The sequence below is a fragment of the Anarrhichthys ocellatus genome, unplaced genomic scaffold, assembly GCF_004355925.1.
Source record: "Anarrhichthys ocellatus isolate YVR2014 unplaced genomic scaffold, GSC_Weel_1.0 scaffold2, whole genome shotgun sequence".
Taxonomy (NCBI): domain Eukaryota; kingdom Metazoa; phylum Chordata; class Actinopteri; order Perciformes; family Anarhichadidae; genus Anarrhichthys; species Anarrhichthys ocellatus.
The window spans coordinates 14,172,129-14,193,159 of record NW_022280032.1 but is presented as its reverse complement, the minus strand read 5'-3'; the positions used below and the strand labels follow the sequence as shown (position 1 = coordinate 14,193,159).

The window sequence follows — 21,031 nt, the reverse complement described above, 5'->3', positions numbered from 1 at the left end:
CATGCTGTTTTGAAAAGTTTGTTAACGGTAATGTAATTTTGAGAATCAGTAAAGAGTTATTAATTATATAATTTATAATATATAATTTATAATTTCAACAAATTAAATAAAGTTATTTGTTAGTGACTGAATACCTTTAACCACTTTAAGAAATCAGTTTTGCAGAACATAATGGATTAAAAACTTACCAATTAAAAGAGGAGGAAGTAAGTAGTTTTTTCTCATTTAAGAGCCCTTCAGCGTCCCCTCTCTCGAAGAGTCAGGCTGAGGGTAAAGGTCACACCCTTATTGCTCTCTCGGGACACTGTGTGACCAAAAACAAACTAGAGACCAGCATCATCATCGTGACCTCTGGTCAAAGAGTAGCAAAAGGGCAAGGGCACCGGCAGGGCTGCACACATATGCTGGAGTCCATCAATTTAAATTGATAGAGAGAATTCCTGTGGATTCACACACTGAATATTGGTGCTATTTTTTGCACATGGCTGGGTAGAAATGTGGAGGAGTAGTTTCATTCTATTAGAAATAGTCTGTCAATAAATGGACCACGATGTCTTTAAGTATATGTCATTTCACTATGCAGTCCATTACTGTCCTTCTGCCTATTTGCTGATGATGGCAGTAATTTCCATGTGCTCTGTCTTCTGTCCACCTGTCCGCGGTGTTTTTTTATTGATGGAAGGCGGGCAGCAGCTCGTGGTGGGAGTGCAGATGATTCCCACACATGAGTAGCAGCGAGGAATCCATCGCCTCGTCCAGTCTCCTCGCTAACAAAGGCGGACTTAGTGCTGTTTTCTTTTGTCATCAGTAACGTGTTTGAGTAAAGGAGGTAATGGTGCCACAAGTGCTCCAATTAAACAAGATGCAGCCCTGCTGGGAAGAAAGGCTCCCTCATTGCCCCCAAGAGCCCCCAAAATACATACACACACACACAAATCGGGCCTCTTCTCATCCTACCCCCATGCAGTTCCCGTCCCAACTCTGCTCATGTTTATTCATCAGCCACTTACAGGGCAAATGCAGAGGCCTATTAAAACTAAATCTCTCTTATTTATAAATGATACGGGGCCATCCTCTCTGAGGTAGAGGGAACCGTGCCTTATGGCATCATGACAGCCATGTTTGAAGACGTTTACCCTCCTTTGGACAGACACTGACCACCGATTTGACTTGCACAGGGGGGAAAAAAAACACAAAGTGTACAGGGATAGCAGGGGAGCAGAGAGGCCACAGAGAAGGTGGGATGGAGAAACTTGAGGAGGCAAGGGGGCATGAAAAGAGGGAGGGACAGACGGAGAATGAGGCCTCACTTCCATTGCTGATGACTGACTGCCTGCCATCCGGGCTCAATCACGATCTTTGATTGGCAGGTCGGGGGGGAAGGAGAGGGTGGGAAAGAGGGTAGGGCGAGAGCTTAGAATGGGAGCTGCACAAAACATACTCCCATACAGGGGGCCGTTGAGACGCTCATTAATGATAAAGAACATACCAGGGAAAGCATGTTTTCTCTGCATGTTGTTTGTAGGTTGAGATTAGTTTGTAGTCTTGCGATGTAAAATGCACAGAGCATCACAGGGCTACGTCCAACGTGGGAGGTCGCGTCAGAGCACCTGGCAGTGGCCATTTGGCTTTTTGTTTTCTTATTTTTCACCATTATTCTAAGAAAACGATGTAATATGTCTAACGGTGATTATGTTGCCAGCATATTCATTTGATTGTTTTACAGTTTACGCATAGGTGTCAGTCACTCTGCAGTAAAACTCCCCTGAATTCACTTTACAGTTACGAGGATCTACCGCGTTTAGAGGAGTATTCAGGGATCCATGTTCACTCCCGTATAAAGAGAGCAGTAAAAGCCCCTATTGAAAGAAACCACAAGTCCATAGAACTGGTCATAAACCATTCAAGCCCTCACTCTTTTCTCTCTGTACTTAATCTGCTCACGTTCTGTGCAGATTCAGTGTCCCCTAAAGGTTACTTCTCAGCAGGTGCATCTGATTTCCAAAACGTCTCTGACCATTTAGATCTGGACTGTCATTTTGATGCCCAATACTTATGGAGTGCCATAATGTCCCAACATCAGTCCTGTCCTCATTTACAGTGGTGGAACCAACAGTGCTTTCCATACCCATACTACCACACTATTCAGTATGAATATATAAAGACGTTTACTTGTAGTGGAGTATATTTATATTGTTTTACTGGTACAGTCAGAGTAAATGATCCGAGGCTACCTCTTCCACCGTTGCCCATCACCTTTTTCTCTTCTGATGAACCTCCTAGCTCTTGCCTCCCCATGCCACTAACTGTCCACAGAGGCTGCTTAAGTGTCCCTATCGGACCACAGTGGAGAGGAACAGCAGATTAACCATGATCCTATCCGCTCACCGCTAGCCCCTTCATACGCTCCGTTACACCAGCATTTATAAGGAGGAGGGGACGCCATTCAGGCCCCTGATATGAATCCCAGACGAAGGGGACAAGAACAGAGCTTTCACCCCCAGTTTCACAGAAAAGACCCCTTTCTGGCACCCTCTAATTCTGGTTGCCACGGGCTCCTGGGTTCAATGGTGGACTCCCGTTGTGAGGGGACAAAGCCTCTCAGTCATCCGGCGATGGTTGCTAGGGGAGGCAGAATGTGTGGGGAGGGACGGGCTGCCGTTGTCCCAGACGAAATGTCTCTCTTAAGGCGGCAGAGATCTGGTGATTGACAGGTGGCTACACGCTCCACTGCAGATCACCCGGGAGGTCTGGGGGGCCTTATATCTGTGACCGTGTGAGTGAGTGTGTGTGTGTGTGTGTGTGTGTGTGTGTGTGTGTGTGTGTGTGTGTGTGTGTGTGTGTGTGTGTGTGTCCATGGCAGGTTACGTTAGTTGGCAAAGAAAACATGGGGGGAGTATAGCAGGTTTCTGCTGATATGAAAGTGGCACCGTCTATTACCTGTAGAGGGAGCTGCTTCTGCTTCAAACAGCTGTTCAATCAGCTTAATAACTAATAATCTACTGTGTTGATGTTAAAAGTACCATAAAACAAGAAAAGAAAAAAACTGTAAAACCTTACTTAATAAAGATTTAAAAAAGTACTTCTGCAGAAAAACTACCAAATGATAATTCTTAATACTGATGTATCAATGCATAAGCAGCATTTTACTGTTGTAGCTGGTCACCTTAACTTAGTGGTCTCCAAAGGGTCAAGATAAATCTGAGGGGTTGTGAACAAAAATAACTTTTGCCTCACAAATCTCTGTGAGTCTCCGTCTTGACTTGACTTCTTTGTTTCTTCTGTGAAACAAATGGATAACTTTACCTCCTTTGACCTCCGAACTGTTATTAAATGAAACCATCTGAGAACTTTAAGGTGTAAATGAGTCTTTGGTGGAAATAATAACAATTCATAGATATGAATTATAGACTATACTGAGCATTTCGACATTTCAAATGACTATCTGTTAAAAGATTTATAAAATCTAAAATCGGAATAAAAGAAATTTAAAAAAATGAGTACCTACTTCAACTATAAAGGTAAACAATTACAGAGTAACGTGCTGTTCATGGTTGGCATAAGTCTAGTATTTGCTGTATGTTGTCCTATATTGTGTGTATATATACACACAATATAGGCTACATATCATGTATGCACAATCATGTGTAGGTAAGTATACTAAAGTGATAAAAAGATATTGAATAAAAAAATTGTTTGAAAGTGCAAGTGGACAATAAGCATCATTGAGTTAACAGAGACTAAAACAGTTTGGTCTAGTTTAAGTGAAAACGAAGAGACAAAGGTAAAAGCTTTTGTGTAACTGAGACAGAGCGAACGCATTGTAAATCAAAAAGGGTAAATTAAGGCTATCGGTTTGTGTTTATCTGCATCAAAAGGATTAGTGATATTCAGATTCAGTCTCTCCCCAGCCTGGGAACTATTACCCCGCCACTCTCCAGACACCAGCAGTCCCTGTTTCCCCCTCCAGGGCCACGGAGGTGAGTGGGAACAGACAGGGTAGGACGTGAGGATCTAAAGGGGTTCACACAGGACACCGTCTCCCCTCAGATAGACGTCTGGGACAGTCTGGGTTCTGCACTCCCAGACAGGGAGCCCTTCAATCCATCAGATGCTGCCCACGCCCATCCCCATCCCCCTTCCCCTTGACCTTGACTCTCTGTCACTGTGGCCCTCCAGACAGTCTGGGGTCAAAGGGTAACACAGCAGCCACACATCAGACACGGTTCAAGTCCCCTGTGTCCATATGAATGCTGAATGGTAAATCACCCTAAAATCAGTCTGTTGGAATGTGGCTTTGAATTCCTGCAGCGATGGACCCAAAGACCTGCAGGGAGACCGTTAGAAATGATTGTGACAATATGAAGACCATGAAAACAAATGGTTACATTTATTGCATTCACTAGCTGCAGCAGTATGGATTTAAACACAAATAAATTGTATTTGAATGTTTTATTATATTTAAGCAGTGGCTTATCTATAGTTTTTGTTTATTCATAAAGAGAATCAGCTTTCAGCCGCATTAAAGACCATTTCCAAGCAGCCATGCTACATTTTACCTTTCACCTTTGATTGCTGATTCACATCGTCTTCAGCCAATCACGGCCGAGCTAACCAGCATGTCATGACAGATTTGTGAGAGAAGGGAACGGCCGCATCCTCATGAGGCTATTTGAAAAATGCCAACTGGCACAGTGTGAAGCTCTGATGAGCCTCATGTGAGCATGCGCACAGTGCTGATTGTGTCTCAACATGGGCTCATCTCTCACTCCCACATACTGTCACTCCCTCTTTCCCCTCCTGTCTCTAAACTCTTTTAGACGTGCATCACTGTTTTTGTTATCAAAACAAATATCCTGAGATCCCCCATCATTCTCCTCCTAATCACATGTACATTTGTAAAGCATCTCATTTCTTTGGGAGACATTTTAAATTATAATAAGCCAATTTAAAGTGTAGATGTAAACCAAAATCTGAGGATTGGTGGGCGCACGACCACAGGACAGGACAAAGCAGCAGTCACAACAGTGTTTATGCCACATTAGTTCTCCTATAGACGTGGACAAGCACGGTGACAAAAAGGACATACAGAATCAGACACACACACAGCTTCCTCTCCTCACTCACACACACTATACGTTAGTTTTATTCTGTAGACAAACAAGTAAATGCCTTTTGTAGTTTTAGATGCCAAGTTGCTTTGCCTGTGCTGCTCTAAACCCTCATCAGTGTTTTCATGAAACCTTAACCTGCATCCAAGGATTTCACTTGCTTTTTAACCCCCCATCTTATTAGTAAGGAAGCTTCTTCAAAGGCTGGATTTGGGTGTGTAGATGACATTTCGAATGTAATTATTTTTGCACTTTAATTTTGCAATACGTTAAAAAAAATATCAAGGTAGAGCACAACACCTTTAGTATTAATTTAGTTAATAAAAATGATAAATAAGGGATTGGTTACTCTTATTTTAATTGTTAATTAGGCTTCACGTTTTTTTTCTTTTTACCAGAACCAATTTTAAAGTTAATTCAGTTTCTTCTTTATGTAAAATTGACATTGTGATTGTCGTGACAGCATGTTTGCACTTCACAAGGCTACATCTGATTTCAGTTCGTTTTAGTGATAACGCCTCACGAAAATAAATTCAGAAAATATCGTCACTAAAATAGATCTTTTTTCTTTTTTTCCATTATTTTCAATACGGTTATAACTACAATCAAAAGGTTGTACGCTGCAAGCGGCACACTGTTGTTTGGTTATTTGTGGAGAAAACAAATATTTACCACACACAAATAGGCCTTTCTTACATTAAAACGTTCCTGTGCTTTTTGTATCCTCGAAAGTCTCGTTATACAAACAAATATCGATAATTGTTGCGTTATTAGTAATTAAACAACCCAATTGTTGCCAAAATCATCGCATGGCGAGCCGTCAAAAAATGTAACCTTAAAAAAAAAATCATATATCATCTGTTTATTTTGAATTCATGTCATCGCGCAGCATTTAAACCCCAGCAGACAATCATTATTGTGCCGACATAATAGAAGAGGAGCCTACACAGGGCTTGTGCAGGCTGACTCTCAGAGGAACAACAGTACATTACACCGGTCGTCCATTAACTGTATTACAGGCCGGGAATGAGCTGCAGCAAGAGGCGGTGCACGCGGCACTGATGGTGTTACGCACCAATCAAGGGAGGCACTTTGGCTGTAAACACTGATGTAAAGTCGCAAATGAAAAGGTGTAAATTAATATCCGGGCAACTAAAACAACTTACAAGAAATAAATAATACATTTTTATTTAGTAAAAAGTAACATAAATAGGCTATATTTGATAATTGAAGTATACTAAAAATACAAACTATTAACCAGCGAATTTGTAAGCTGGCTATATCTAAAGCTTTTTCGAGGAATATCATAGTGATATCTTGATAAATAACATGTAATCAGTTTCTTCACATGCTATAGGCTAAACCCCAAACCAGAGGATAGCTAAAACTGTATAGGATTATTGTAAGAATATTAACCTGTTTCTAGTTTTTAGACTTTATTTTTCACTTTGATATCCTGTTTGTGGTAATTGTTCCAGGATCAGTTTCTCCTTGGCACTGTCCATTCAGTACTAACAACTACAGTTGTTTTTTCTTTAGATAATTCCTTTGGTCTCTCCCCTTGACAAAGATACATATGCTCTAAAATGATATTGCATGGGAAACAAACTAGCTAAATGTAGAACTTTCTCTGCCTTCATATTTCTTCATGTAGTGTTTGTTTGATTTATTATATGCAGTCAATTTCAGCTGACAGCAGAAAGAAGCTTTCATTCCACTGGATCCATTTAAAAATATAGTTTTCTTTACATATTTTCCATTCTTAAACTATTTAAGAAACCCAACATAGTTTGGATTAAGCATCAGCTCCTTGGGGGAGGAACCAATTGATTATAAAGAGACCCAGACTCTTTGGGAGGAGAAAAGGGCCCCCTGTTGTTTTAAACCAGCTCCTCTAACTTTCCAAAATGCAGGGGCCCAGAGGCAGGGCTGTGAGGAGTGAGTGTGCCTCCAGTAAATGACGCAGAGCGACTCCTCTGAAGCAGCAGTGGGCTGGGTGGTGAGGAAGGACTTGTAGGATGCATTAAATCAGCCTGATTAGGAGTTTTAGGCGAGGGCAAGGCTCGGGTCTGACTGAAAGCCTGCCGGCAGCTCTTGAGTGATACTATTCACATCCTGGGAGAAAGGTCAGTGCCAGAGGAGTTCACAGGCCCCATCTCCATTCTTATGCTAAAGGATCATATACACATAGGCTTATTCAGTGTCTAGAAAGGCATAAACAGCTTCTACTGACTTTCCCTCCAAAAAGTTTGGATTCTTTAGCTTGAGCTCTGAGGTAGTGCCTCTTTGTTCATCTCTCTTGTTGCTTCTGAAGTGGATATTGGTTTAAATTTGAGATTATTGAAATCAGCCATTAATGTTTATTTGCACCTATCCTTTTGAAAGAAAGTCTAAATCATGTAAAAAAATAAGTTATTATACATTTTAAAAAGTGTCCTCTCTAAATTAGAGCTACACGCTATTTTAAAAGTTTGTTTTTACTTTTTATTTCCTTCGGTAAAAGAACCTCGGAGGTGAACCTGCTGTTCACCCCCCTTATATTATCCGTGTTACCAGTCATAAACTTGTTTTATAGTAACCAGGTTTTATTAACTTCCTGTAAATAGACTTCTTCAGGCATTTTCCTGTTTGTCTCTGAGTGCAGTGGTCAATGGGGAATGGGAGGAAATAGCCACTTAATTAGCGGCCCTTGACCTTTGGCTCTGGCTCAGACGGCTCCTGACCTGATGTCTCTCCAGCCTGTTTAATGTCCTCTGGGGGACTGTCCAGATCGTGACCCCTGACCCCATGCTGACTTACAGGGACTCCACCAACAGGTCCCTGACCAGCCGTCCGGCCTCACAAGACACTCATCAAAAAGCAATAGCCAACCCAAGTAGCAGACTCAAGCAATTACTTCTGCAGAGGGACGATAGGACACTGAAGCTGACATGATTATATGCCTGGAGCTCTCCAACACGTGTTTGCAGAAAGAAACAGAAAAAAAACACACATTTGCAGAGCACACAGGGCAAAGAAAAATAAGTTTAATGATGAAAATCACCAGTGTAACAGTTTTTACAAAATCAATTGAAAACCCTGGGCTTTCGTTCCATCCACACTCCACAGAGGATGATTTCACTAATTAGTTTCCAGTCATCCAGATGGGGGGAACTAATCACCAAAATCAGTCGCTGTAAAGCGTTTTGATGGATTGAGAACATGCTGACTCCTGCATGGCTCTCCGTCAGAGAGAGAGAGCTCCACTGATACATGAGTGTGACTTTAGATTCAAGCATGAAAACACGGTGGTTTTACACTCTGTTCACCTTCAGTTCTTTATTAAAACTCCCATGTGTCCTCACTTTCTTTGTGAATATTTGTGTCTCTTTTCTGTTTGGTGTTTATTGTATTCAATAGCTTACCTTTATTTTGGTTTCTAGATCTATTTAGTCTATAGATAATATATTATAATATATATATATAGTATTCTAGTTTTTTTAAAGCCACGTATCTTTATGCAGCAGCTCTCGTACTTCTGCTGCTCTGATTACTGTGATCAGTAAAGTTTTGCTTTTTTTATCTTCATTTCTCTTTCATAAGGAGACAGTGATGCTTTTACACTTTATTCATTTCAATTAAAAGTTGGTTGTAAATTTTAGGAAAACATTTTAAAACAAATTAAGATACATTTTGGCCCATTGAATAAAATCGTATATATTATGGAAGTGATCCCATTAAAGTAATATTGTTTCATTGTTTAAAAATGATATATCAAACCTCTAAATCTAACATATAGCATTATTCATTTTCATTCAGGGGAAATGACTAAATTTGGGACATATCCTAAACAGACAGAGATAATCTCCTGTTGACCCTCTACGTGTCCATCTGTTGTTTGACTCCGGACACAGATCAGTCGGACACTGATTGAGGTCCAGCTGACACCAGGAAGGCCTGTAATCCCAAAACCTGATTAATCGTCCAAACTGGGCCCTGGTGGGCAGTCAAAAAAAAAAAAAGGATTTAAAGTTAGCAACACATAATTCTAAATATAACACACTCTTTTTATGTTATTAGTTTAGTCCTTACATTTTTCGAAGTGAAAAAAAAATCAGCACAATATGATAGTAACTTGGCATAAATAAAAATTGAGGGGAATGAATATAAATTTTATAGTGTAGAGTTCTGTGTGCGATGAACTTTTCTTTCCCCACACTGATTCAACACACGTCCCTCTGTCTGCTCCTCCTAATTAAAACTTAATGTGGGGTCACTCCAACCCGTTCTCACACGATGCTCACACACATTACCATTTGAATCTAAAAACAGAAAAGAGAGAGAGAGAAAGGGTGCTGCGGGATTGACTCCTAAATACATGGTCTATTTTAGATTTATTTTAATAGATTTTTTGGAAGATTAAAGACAAAGTGCTGTTGAAAATATTCAATATAAAAACCCTTCCTTTAGCATGTCAGTAGTGTAATAATCTGTTGTTTCCCTGCCTAATTGATCACCAAAAGAATTGCTTAAAAACACTACTGTAACACAGCGATAATAATACTTCCATTGTTTTTATTTCAAAGAAGTGTCAGCAGTCATCTTAAAACAATCACCTTTTTCGGTAATGCACTTAAATCTTATTAATTACTATCTCAATGTGGGCATATGAGAACAACGATTTCATAAATTCCGAATTGAAACATGCATTAGCTATGAAAATGCACTTAATGTACATTCAAGTTCTTTTTTTGCAATTTTTGAAAATAGCACTATTGTGTAAACATGGCGAATCACTTACACTTAATCATTAATACAGTATTATATAATAAACTTTCATGGATAACAGAGTTAAACATTTCAGGCTCTTTTGTTTCTACAGTCCTTGAACACACAGTGCAACTCTTCTCTGTTAATCTCTTGAATCCACAATATGGTGAGAGTTTCTGATGACACAACATGTCGTTGAGTTTGGTCCATGATCTCCTCGTGCCCAAGCAGGTGCCTGCAGAGTGCAGAAAGGCTTGCAGATCCCGTCCCATCCTGGGGATAAACGATGGAGGAAATCATTAGCATGACAATAAAACTTTGTTTCATAAGCGCTTATTAGTGTCCGCATGGACACTAATGATATTTCACAAGAAAGAAAGATTTTTTTTACACTAGTTTCTCTAGGATTATTGACAATTATATTGACAATATAACGTAAAAGAAAATTTGTTTCGTCAAGAACTAGAAGATAAAACATTCAGAATAATTAAAAGCTTTATTTACAAATCATTTTTCAAAGCTTGCAAAGCGCTTACAACATTTGTTATAAAAGAAATTAAAACAACAAAAAACCAAAGGGCCACAGAGTAAAGCAACACATAACAGCGCTGCTGTATAAAAGCGATTCTATGGAGGTATGTTTTAAGAACCAATATGTAGAAGGCATTAAGGATTCTGCAAACCTAACCCTCTGCAAACAAACAACTGAATTTGTTGTCGGGCATGATATTTAGTTTTGCACATCAGAAATTGTAGGCAGTGTTTCAGAAAAACAAACTTTCCTTTCATGCCCTGTCAAAATAGGCCCCTGCGCTCTGCATGTTGTTCTTCTCTCCCATTTTCAGGCTGTATGCATGGAGGGATCTTAAGGCTTTTATCCCCACAGGGAACCAGCCCGAACTCTTTCTCTGTCAATTTTCACCCACTCCCCAATTCAGACAAGCCTTTTCTCCCACCAACCCCACAATGAAGGATTTGTCCTCGTTCTCTTTGTCCACCTCTGATATCTTTTTTTGACTGCTCCCTCTCTGCAGACAGCATGCAGCGTATGCAAATACGCACTCTTTTATTCCTGAGTGAATGCAACCTTAAATGAGGACACACTTGCACACGTTTACGGGGGGGGGGGGGGGCATGGAAACATGCACATATTACAATCAGTGGATTTGCATGCCCTCTCTGACACGCAGCCATTTAAACATCGAACACTGGCAATTTTGAAATGAGCAGACAGAAATATATGCTTAACTGGTGCCACAGATGTTGTTACCTATATGCCTGTACATGCAGTTTATCCAGACAAATGGATAGCAGAAAAATATAACACAAGAACGGAGGCGTGGGCCACAGAGAATGGAGTCCGGCTGAAAAGACTTGAGCTATGTGTTAGTTGGGAAGCCTTTTTGTGTGGTTGATTTTATTTATAGAACTTGTGGAAGGAGACAAAGCTCTTTCTTTGCAATGTAAGAAGTTCTTTTATTTTCACCACAGCAATGGTATATTTGCTGTCTTATAAGCCCATAAGTCCACAGCGCACACACACACACACACACACAATGGGTGTTCAGATGTGTAGGATGAGGCTGAAAAATGAGACACAAGTGGTCCAACACAATAGCGGGTCTGCGCCGAGGAAGAGGTGTAGACTGGTAATGTGTGACTCTAAAGGCTGGATGAATTATAATGGTGTCTGATGAACATAAAGCGTTCTTTAGCAGCTTACATTCCCAAGCTGGCCCGTGCCATCTGTGAGTATGTGTGAATGGGTTAGAGTTAGAGTGTGTGTGTGTGTGTGTGTGTGTGTATGGTGGGGGGTTGACGTCTGCTGGACAGCTCTGACAGTTCGGCCTTTTCAGTCGTACATTACTGAGCCGGCCGGCCTCTTTCCCATAGCAACCCGAACAGAGGTCAAAGGCTATGTACCCCCCCATTCACCCAACCAACCACCACCACCTCCTCCTCCTCCTCCTCCTGTACTGCAGGGTGGCCACAGACTCTCTCAACACTCTCCGACTGGCCACAGTCAGAGCGGCTGCACCCATGAACTTGAACTTGTGTGATGGAGTCATATATCCATCTGATGCAAAAAAAAGCGACCTGAAGATGAACATACTCTGGACTTCTTCCTCCTTTTCACCCTTTAGCCTGGTATCAAATTTGCGTACTGTACCAGTAGAGTAAAAATAGAAAATTAAAAACGAGGTCACAATTCTCCTCACCCTAGAACCTCATCTCCTCCTGATATGATTACAAAGGGCCGCTGTATTAGAAGCTCAGTCACCTAATTCTCCTCTACTTTCATTGGAGCATACAGGACCCCTACTCAGGGACGCCACAGCCAACAGACGTAATCTGAAAAGCCTGGGATGTAGAAACTTCTCTCCATCTTCCTCTAAGATACTTAATGTCAGGCTTTGTGCTAGATTAGTCTCGGCCAAAGTTGCATTAAAAACCCCAGATGAGCCCCGCTTGACCCACTTTGGACCTCATCCAAGACTATGGGCGGCCCCTGAGCCGGGCTTTATAAATCACAGTCGAGCCGTTAAAACATTAATAGTGTCCACACATAGTGAGGAGAATCCGAAGAGGTAACCCAGGAGCTATATGGTATTAACATTTTATCGCTACTATGGCTACGCTGCTTCACCCACACAGAATTGGAAGTGGGCGCTGGCTACTGTCACTTCATCATGTCACACACTATAATTTCCTTGCACTGAAAATCCCACGTCGCAAAATCAAGACTATAAATGAATAAGAGGATTGAGAGACAATAGAAAGGAAAGTAATCATCGATATTCTGTCATTTTCTGATGGGGAGATACATGTTTTTCTGTCAGCTTTTAGTTAATGTACAAGAAGGAATTGAAGAGTTAATATTGAAGTCACTGTGTCGACAGTGTGCAGAGGAATATTCAGGGACGTTCACATCAGAAATCCTCCTGACACGGTGTCAGAGAAGCTGAGCTCACTGTTCAGCCGCTCTGGATTCTGACAGTCTTGATTGAAACCTCTGTTTTATTTCAGAGCAGATTAAAACCAGACGCAGTTTCACCCGAGACATCACACGCTATCAAAATCCAGACAAGCTCACCTCGACAGCATATTTTAATTCTGTGCCCTAACGCTCATTTTACCTCAAGTTGCATATTGCAATTAGTCAGAATTACTAATCATTAGATGAATAAATATTCTGTGTGCAGGTGTGTGTGTCACTCTATTTTTACATCCTAGAAATAGTGATTGCTCCTCTAGCAGGCATAGTAAGGACGAATACATTTTCCTGACAAATTTGCTTCAGTCACCGCCTCTCTTTGACCACGCCGTCTCTGTCGACTGCCGCAGCTATCACACACAGTTACAGACCGACCTTCCCCTTACTCTTTTCAAACACACACACACACACACACACACACACACACACACACACACCAGTCCTCATGCCCAGATCCTCGCAGGCTGCAAATTCTTTTAGCATGGCACTGCACAAGCTAACACAAGCCCAGCAGATGCAGAGGTAACACTGGTGGATCAAACATGGCTGCTACACCTGCCTCTGGTGCCTCCTTTACATACGCGGACACGTTTGTCTCTTTAACCCTTTCTTGATGAGCCAATCTTTAGTTTGACTTTACGAAAGCCACAATTCCCCCTCTATGCTCCTCTATTTTCTCTAACCTACCATGGAGATCTGCTACAGAGACGCAGCATGGAGCGAGCTACAGTATCTCCAAGATTAATTTCTCGCCTTCACCTTGCTTTCTTTCTCTCTTGCTTCTGTCAAATCTGCCCGAAGCAATGCGCTGTATATCACAGATGAGCAGCGCGAATGCAATTATAAAGACAGCTCGGAGTCTTTTATTTGAAGAGAGGGAATAATCTTTTGACACGTGGGCGGCACATGCCTTACATATTTTGTGGAGGCACATGTACAGTACGAGGCTCATTAATAATCATTATCCGCAGGTTACATCATTCAGCTTGTTAGGCACACCCATTCGCCTTAGCTGAGTCATTCTCGGGTGTCTTGTGAGATTTCTGTGATGTCTGTCCGTTTCCCCACCTGAGAGCGATGCAGATATGTGGATTCTGTTTGCAAGAAGGACAAAGCATATCCATCTGGTAAACTGAGCAAAGATAAAGGTGTGCACGGCTGATGACAGGCACAGATTCCCAATGTGAAAAAAACGTGAAAATGCACCTTTGTGGTGTTAAAACATCATTGCATTACACCTTTGATACAATGGCAAAGCGTGATCTACTGCGTGACAGGGTGCAGGCCTGAGCTTCTATATGCACGTCGTGTATGAATGCAGTGAGATCCTTCTGAAAACAGCATCTACATGCCTTTCAGACATGCAGAGGAGGCTGAATAGACTAATGAACAGTCAGGTGGCACTCCAGGGCCTAGACCACCAACCCCCATCACACACATATCAGACACACATACACTTGCTCACACATTAAAACTCAGCGGCTCGCCCGACCCCGGTGATCTGCACGACAGTCTAATGTCTCAGGCATCTGCTCATGTCTAGTCTGGAGGGTCTTTCCCACCCTGCCCCCCAGCCCAGGCCTGCCGCAGCACCAGCTCCCACAATGGTGGGAAAGCAGGCCTTTACGGAGGGCGGGGGGGGGGGAGATGGGGGACTAAACAGCTATTGAGAGGGGAGAGAGCGAGAGAGCGGGGCTGAATGATAATGTGAAAATGCACGGCGCTGTTCATTAACACACAGGCAGCACTGCAGCTGCACATGTTGGCCCTGGACACACATGCTCACGTGTCACTACTCTCTTTTCTGCTTCAGGTTGCTGCCAGAGCCACCGGGGTTACAGAGCAGCTCTACGCCATAACAAGGAGCATTCACAGGAGCTCTGTGTTTGTGTGTGTTGTGTGTGTGTGCGTGCGTGCGTGTGTGAGAGAGGTTACAGGGAAGGAAGTGGTAAAGATTTGGAGCTTTGATATTTGGCAGTCACTGTTGGTTTTGTCTTTTTGTTTTGTCAGATTTTGGAAAGATGTGACATTTTTTACATCAGTGATGTTTAACATTTTTAGTCTGTGCGTGTGTGTGTGGGTGTGTTTGTCAAATACACCTTCTTAACCATCTGTGCAGCGTTGTAGTAGCAGAGTTATGCTGCATTCATACTGAGAGTTGTAATCATGAAATGTTTAGGACTGAATGCTGAAGATAATATGAGATACAAAATATAACTGGTCTTTTAAGTCCATCAGAATGCCATTTGAAGCACTTCAAATGTTCTGAACGTCGCTATATAAATATTATACACTGCTAATAATCAGTGCTGATATCATTACAGATATAAGAACTGCTTTGTGAGCCAAAATATATTTGTTCATACAGTAAACTAAATCTAAAATTGTAATGGTTCTACCGATAAAAACAATAAAGCAATTCCCCAAATAGTAATTATCTGAGTATCGCCTCCTCTGCAAAATTCACCTGAGGGCTTTAGCACATTAAGACAGCTAAGATACTGTACGAAACATCATAATGTGAATCTCATAATAAAAGCAGCTTTGCATGAATTAATCCACGAGGTTTGTCGGGTGGAAACACAACGTACACCATTGCCTGGTTTGCATCAGGGAGTAAAGACGCACCATGACAAGAGAGGATGGCAGGTTTCCTTCAACCAGTGCCAGCTCATTAATTTTGTTTGCTACCCAGCACCCCCCCTCCCACCACCAACTACCACCACCCTTCCCTCAGCCACCGCCCCCCTCGAATCACCCTTTAACTGCTAATTAGCAGAAGCAGAAGATAGAAGAGAAAAGGGGGAGGCCATGTGTGACTGGGGAGGAAATGGGAAACTCGTCTTCTTTCCCTCGTCCTTCCCCCTGCCCCCATCCCCCATCAAACAACCACACACACTCCTGCCCACCACCATCATCACTGGTACCCAACAGAAAACCATGATGCTGCTCACCTCGTGTGCCAGCCCAGCCATTTTAGGTGTCGGCGGCAACGTCTCCCCAAGATGGCTCCTGTGAGCGCGCCCATACTCCGGGGATCTGGAAGGGTCTTTGTCCAATTGGCACGGGCAGAGTGTTTCCCCCCGTTGGCAGCACAGATGGCATTAGAGGCTCTTGGGCAAAAAGGGCGATGAGTGGGAGGGAGAGGGGAGAGGAGGAGGTGGCAATTCCGGACCAAGCATTTTTCCCGCCTCTCTCCTCGTTTTCTTTCAACGATGTCTCGACACTCTCTTCAGGGATCCCCGATCATTCAATGTCGTGAATCGGAAGCCTGTAAGAAGAGAAGATGGAAGAGAGAAAAGAGAGGAATAAAACAGGAAAAACACATTTTGCACTTTTAGTTATCAGTATAGCTAAACACAGCCAATGAACTAAACAAGGGCTACACTTTTTTTCTTTAAACCAGAAACACTGTTACACTGAGTTGTGGTTATTAAAACATTTAAATCTCTGGCCAGCTTTGCTCAATCAATGTCCAGTCCCCTTGTTGAGTTGTTGTGTGCGCATGAGTGTGTGCATTTTTGCTACAATAAAAGCACAAAAAGAATCATTTGAATTATACACATACGCAAGTTAAGACAAGAACGCCTTGGGCCATCCCGTAAATAAAGCCTCAAGTGTTTTTATTCCCTTTCATTAAGGAGGCGCGCCATGCTGACACGCCCTAACAGGAAAAAGCTCGGGAAAGGACTTGGACCACGGCTTTTTTCACATGTCCAATATCTCGCTGTGAAACGAAGCAATTAGCACGGTTTGACAGCAAGCTCTACTGCAATAGGTAGTTAAGAGGGTGAATGAAAACTCATCTCACTCTGGTGCTCTTTAGCCTTTAGTGGCATTCTCCGGGCTGAGCGTATGCGCTTGCACAGCGCTGAAGTACCAAGTTCAAAAACTCAGATCCTGTCTACGGGATAGCCTTGGCCTTCTCATTGAGGCAAGACACAATGTGTCCCAAAGGCCTTGAGATTAGCTACAGCTTTAAATGCAGACGCCAAGTGTCTTTTTTAACCCTGTGTGTGTAGGGTGCTACAGAAATCAACTGCATTATTAGCAGACGGAGACATTAGTGCCTGGATGAAGCAGTAATCTCCCTTTTCTAAATATATAATAAAATGGAAAATACTCTTCCAAAAGATTAAAGTAAATAAATAAAACAGTAAATGCAAAACATAAATCAAGAGTATCTGCTACGGTAAAATAAGAGCATTGACTATAGGGATGGCAGGGCACCCCACCAGTGTGTCCCTCCAGGGATCCCAGAGAGAAATCCTGGAGGACTTGAGCTTTCCTGATTTGTTTTTTTCACTTACTGCAGGTGAGCAGGAGGGATCAGATTAAACACTCTGAGGTGTGATAGGCCTTTTTTTTTTTTCTTCACAGAAGACACTTGTCACATGTCGCAGTCGGAAAAGCCCAGGCGAATATAATACAATTAAAGAAGGCTGAATTCCATTTAGCTGCTTCACTTTCAGGGTCTTGGTATTGTGCACGATGGCTCACTGTCATGACTTGCATAGAAATAGAACAGAGCCATTGTTAGTGTTATTGGTAACATGTGCTTTTCCTGCTATGACAAGTCAAAATGTTGCTGTGACAAAAAAACAAACCATATTGTGACCCAACATTACCTCCCTGTATATATTATTTGATTCGTTTTTTATCCACGGAATAAAAACCAAATTCTTGAAATGGAGAAAGTTTTGGAGTTCTTGCTTTAGTCCGTGCTGTTCCCCTCCACCGGAGCGAGCTGTTTAACATTCAGCACCATGTTGCAGAGGACCTGAATGGACAGCAACCCTAACCACCCTAAAACAAAACAGGACGCAGGGCCCTCAGTACAAAGAGCTCATATTGTGAATCCTCAAAATAAAGTGAAGTGAGATAGAAAAACATAACAAAACACTACATTAAACTCTGTAGTGAGAAGTGAGAAGCTGGGTTAAGTGCATTTGGTCTCAACATCAATTGTCTCAAAGATATTTTTGTTTTCCTTAAAGACCCTATCATAGGGTGCCTGACATAGGCTACAATTAACACCCAAACATTTTCTTCTGCAAAGAAAAAGCTCTGCAAACTTAAATGCCTATAAATCTGCCATATGCTATAAATGTGTACTTAATATAAAAGGAAATAAAAACTCACTTATTAAGCTATATGTACAAAAACGTATTTATTATATATATGTGTTGTAGCCATTTGGGATTATTTTATGCAATTGTTTTTTTTTTGTGTGTGTGCAAACTTTCAGAAAAAGCAAAACTATTTTCTTACCTTTTTGAGTGTGAAGCTTGAGGAGTCACCATCTCTTTCGGGAATGAACACAACGTTACGGAAGCCATTTCTACTTTCGGTTATCTAGCTTTATGACAGGTATTTAAAAAGCATACAGCTAGATAACCAAAGACAGAAACAGACCCCCTCTCACACTCTCGTGCTGAAGCCCGACATGATGCTGACGTGATCTAGAAGGAGGATGAAGAAGTATAGGCCTTTAATATTTAAAAACACATTTATAGTATTTTTTTTTTTTTTTTTTAATTACGGGACACTGAGAATAACAGCAGCATGACACGATGTGATAAGAGGAGATTGATCACATGTGTGAAACTAAAATATTTAAGCTAACACATATTGAGTTGGTTAAAGAAGCTCGCGCATCCAGACGACAAATATTCCTGTCATGATGTATAAAGTGTCTGGTTGAAGGCCTACTAAATAAATTTTACTTTACATTGTAGATATATTTGAAAAGCTTCCTTTAAAAACATGAAATGATTACTTTAATCTTTAGTAAGAAACTGAAATCGTTATTTAGCATTTATAGGATAGGTAAATATGTGTGTGGGAGGCCTATTGCATCAGCATGCCTTGCAATTAACACCCGACTATATTTCTATAACGAATCGGACGTAATATTCCAACACTGACAACGTGTGCAATGTTTATTCTAATAAAGATGTATAATACTATAGTTCAAACTGCCAAAAGACCAATGTGAAGTATACGAGCAAGTGACATTTCACTTGCTAAGTTGCATTCTATTTTTTTTTAATTGAAGGCAACATTAAGACTCACCTGCCATGTGATTTTACACAACTAATGGCATCTCAACACACACGGTGAACGAGTGGCGGACGGATATTTTACAACCTGACATATTGTTGTAAAATCAGATACAGGCTTTAGAACTTTGTGCATGTCAGTTGGTATGATATAAACCACATTTTCAGCCTATTTTGTGTCAGCGGATGATCATAAAAGGTCAGTGTGACCAAACTGGGCGGCCTGAAAAACATGTATACATTCCCATGAACCCGAGACAGTGTTAGGTATAAAGAAACATCCCTTTGATGCAGCAGACATGACGCTCCGAGATCAACAGCTGACCCCTTTTTGTTTAAAACTCTAAATGTGAATTGAGCTGGGCTTTAAGATGCTTTAATTCGCTCTGGGCTCTTATAGCGCTCCTAGGGGAGGGGGGGGCAACGAATCCCTACTTTTAATGAGAGTTGCGATTGGCCTACTTCTGCTAGAACTAGACTATTTCAAATCTCAAGGATTATCAGCATAAGCTATTACATAAACCAATTTATTACTGATCATAATAATAGACCAAGGAGCGTGGGGTAATATTCTGGCACTTCAAAGAACAAGGCTTTTTGTCTGTTAGGGACCAAAGTCGTAGCCTCATTTTAAATGAAACAAGGGCGTTTGTATAGTGGATAAAAAATATGTTACTTTACGTCAAAAAAAAAAACTAAAAGGCAAAGTTAACATGCATCTTATGTGTAGCCATATATGTATGCATCTTATGGCCATGGCAGGATAACAGATTCAAAGCAGGTGAAGTCGTACGTGTGAATACTGTGTATTTCCATAGACGCGTCTCTTACCTGTTTCAGAAGCAAAGCAGGCTCTGGAGAGAAATGTCCTCAACTTAAGGTCGTAACGAATTTTTCCAGATAGATTTTTTTTCTGCGTTTACATCGGGCCCTTGTAGAGAGTCAGCGCCGCCGCTCACAGGTGAGTTCGGTCGCATCCTCAGTCCTCCAGCTTCTGCCTCTCCTCCAGTCTGCGCGCTTCCTCTACTCGCACCCGCACTGACGTCATACCAGAACACGGACCAATCACAGAGCCCGCCGGCGCCAAAGAATGATCGAGTTCACGAGGACGTCTCACTCAAAAAGGTTTTCTCTTGCTTTTTGTTGATTTCTTCACCCACTACTACTACTACTACTACTACTACTAACCCTTACTAACTTTTCTGGAGCTTTTGATCCCATTCCCTGTTTTCCCAGTTATCATGATCATTTTAGATGTTGTACTGAGCACTCTGCTGAGAATTAAACATTCACCCTTGACCTTCGAAACAGCAGGTGACAAACCAGCATCACACCAAGGTCCATTTAGTAGCTATTTTAGGGGCTTTTGATCATTTCACATTATTTTTGGGCTTATTAGCAGTAAGCTACACATTTCTTAATATAATAGGTCTCAAATCAGGCCAGATTGAGATGTATAAAAAAAGCAAACAGATGGTTTCAACATAATTTCAAAGGTAGAGGCTATTTTTTTACAGTATCACAGACTATGTGAGAACCCGGCTCCATGCCACTGCAGCTCTCATATGTTAGTTATTCATTGCGCTCCCTTTCTCAGAAATACAATTCCACATATCTCCTGATTTACATTAGCAAGCGAATGGTCCTAACGTTTCTCCACTGCCATGTTAGACACACAGTTGAAACAAGATTAGCAACACCGTGGGCAGCACTGCCATTGTGGCTCAAGACAGAATAGGCCGACACACTTTTTGTGGCAGGCAAATTGTTCTACCTACGGGTTCATATTTGTATTTCATCACTAGAAGTTACTATGGCCTTGGCATAGCGTACCAGTACGCTTATATAGAGTGAGCACACTGAGTTAAATTGCCCGCCCTACAGTGTGTACGCTGCTGACAGGGTTACACAGGCTGGAAGCAGGAGTGAGCATTCTTGATCAATAGAAGATCTTTGAGGTCTGAGCCGTTTGTGTGTGGAGCTCAAGGGCCACGGCCAAGAACACTGGTATGAACAGTTCCCTCCAAATCTGTACGGTCAGGATTTTAGTCCGTGTAACCTACACTGGGACTAAATGAAAATACATTAGAGTCATTCCCATTATGTCTATTAGA

The 21,031-nt window shown here is 41.6% G+C and overlaps 1 long non-coding RNA gene across 3 annotated transcripts; it reads right to left on the bottom strand.

The window, feature by feature from the left end:
* Window positions 1-9,645: 9,645 nt before the first annotated feature.
* On the bottom strand, window positions 9,646-19,897 carry LOC116390953 (uncharacterized). 3 transcript variants are annotated; one of them, XR_004213213.1, is made up of 3 exons: window positions 18,127-19,897; window positions 15,810-16,126; window positions 9,646-10,133 (listed from the first exon to the last, which is right to left on the bottom strand). It is a non-coding gene; the product is annotated as an uncharacterized LOC116390953 (long non-coding RNA). The 3 variants fall into 3 exon arrangements; XR_004213210.1 differs by having other exon boundaries at window positions 15,810-18,317; window positions 19,749-19,897; XR_004213209.1 differs by having other exon boundaries at window positions 15,810-19,897.
* Window positions 19,898-21,031: the final 1,134 nt, after the last annotated feature.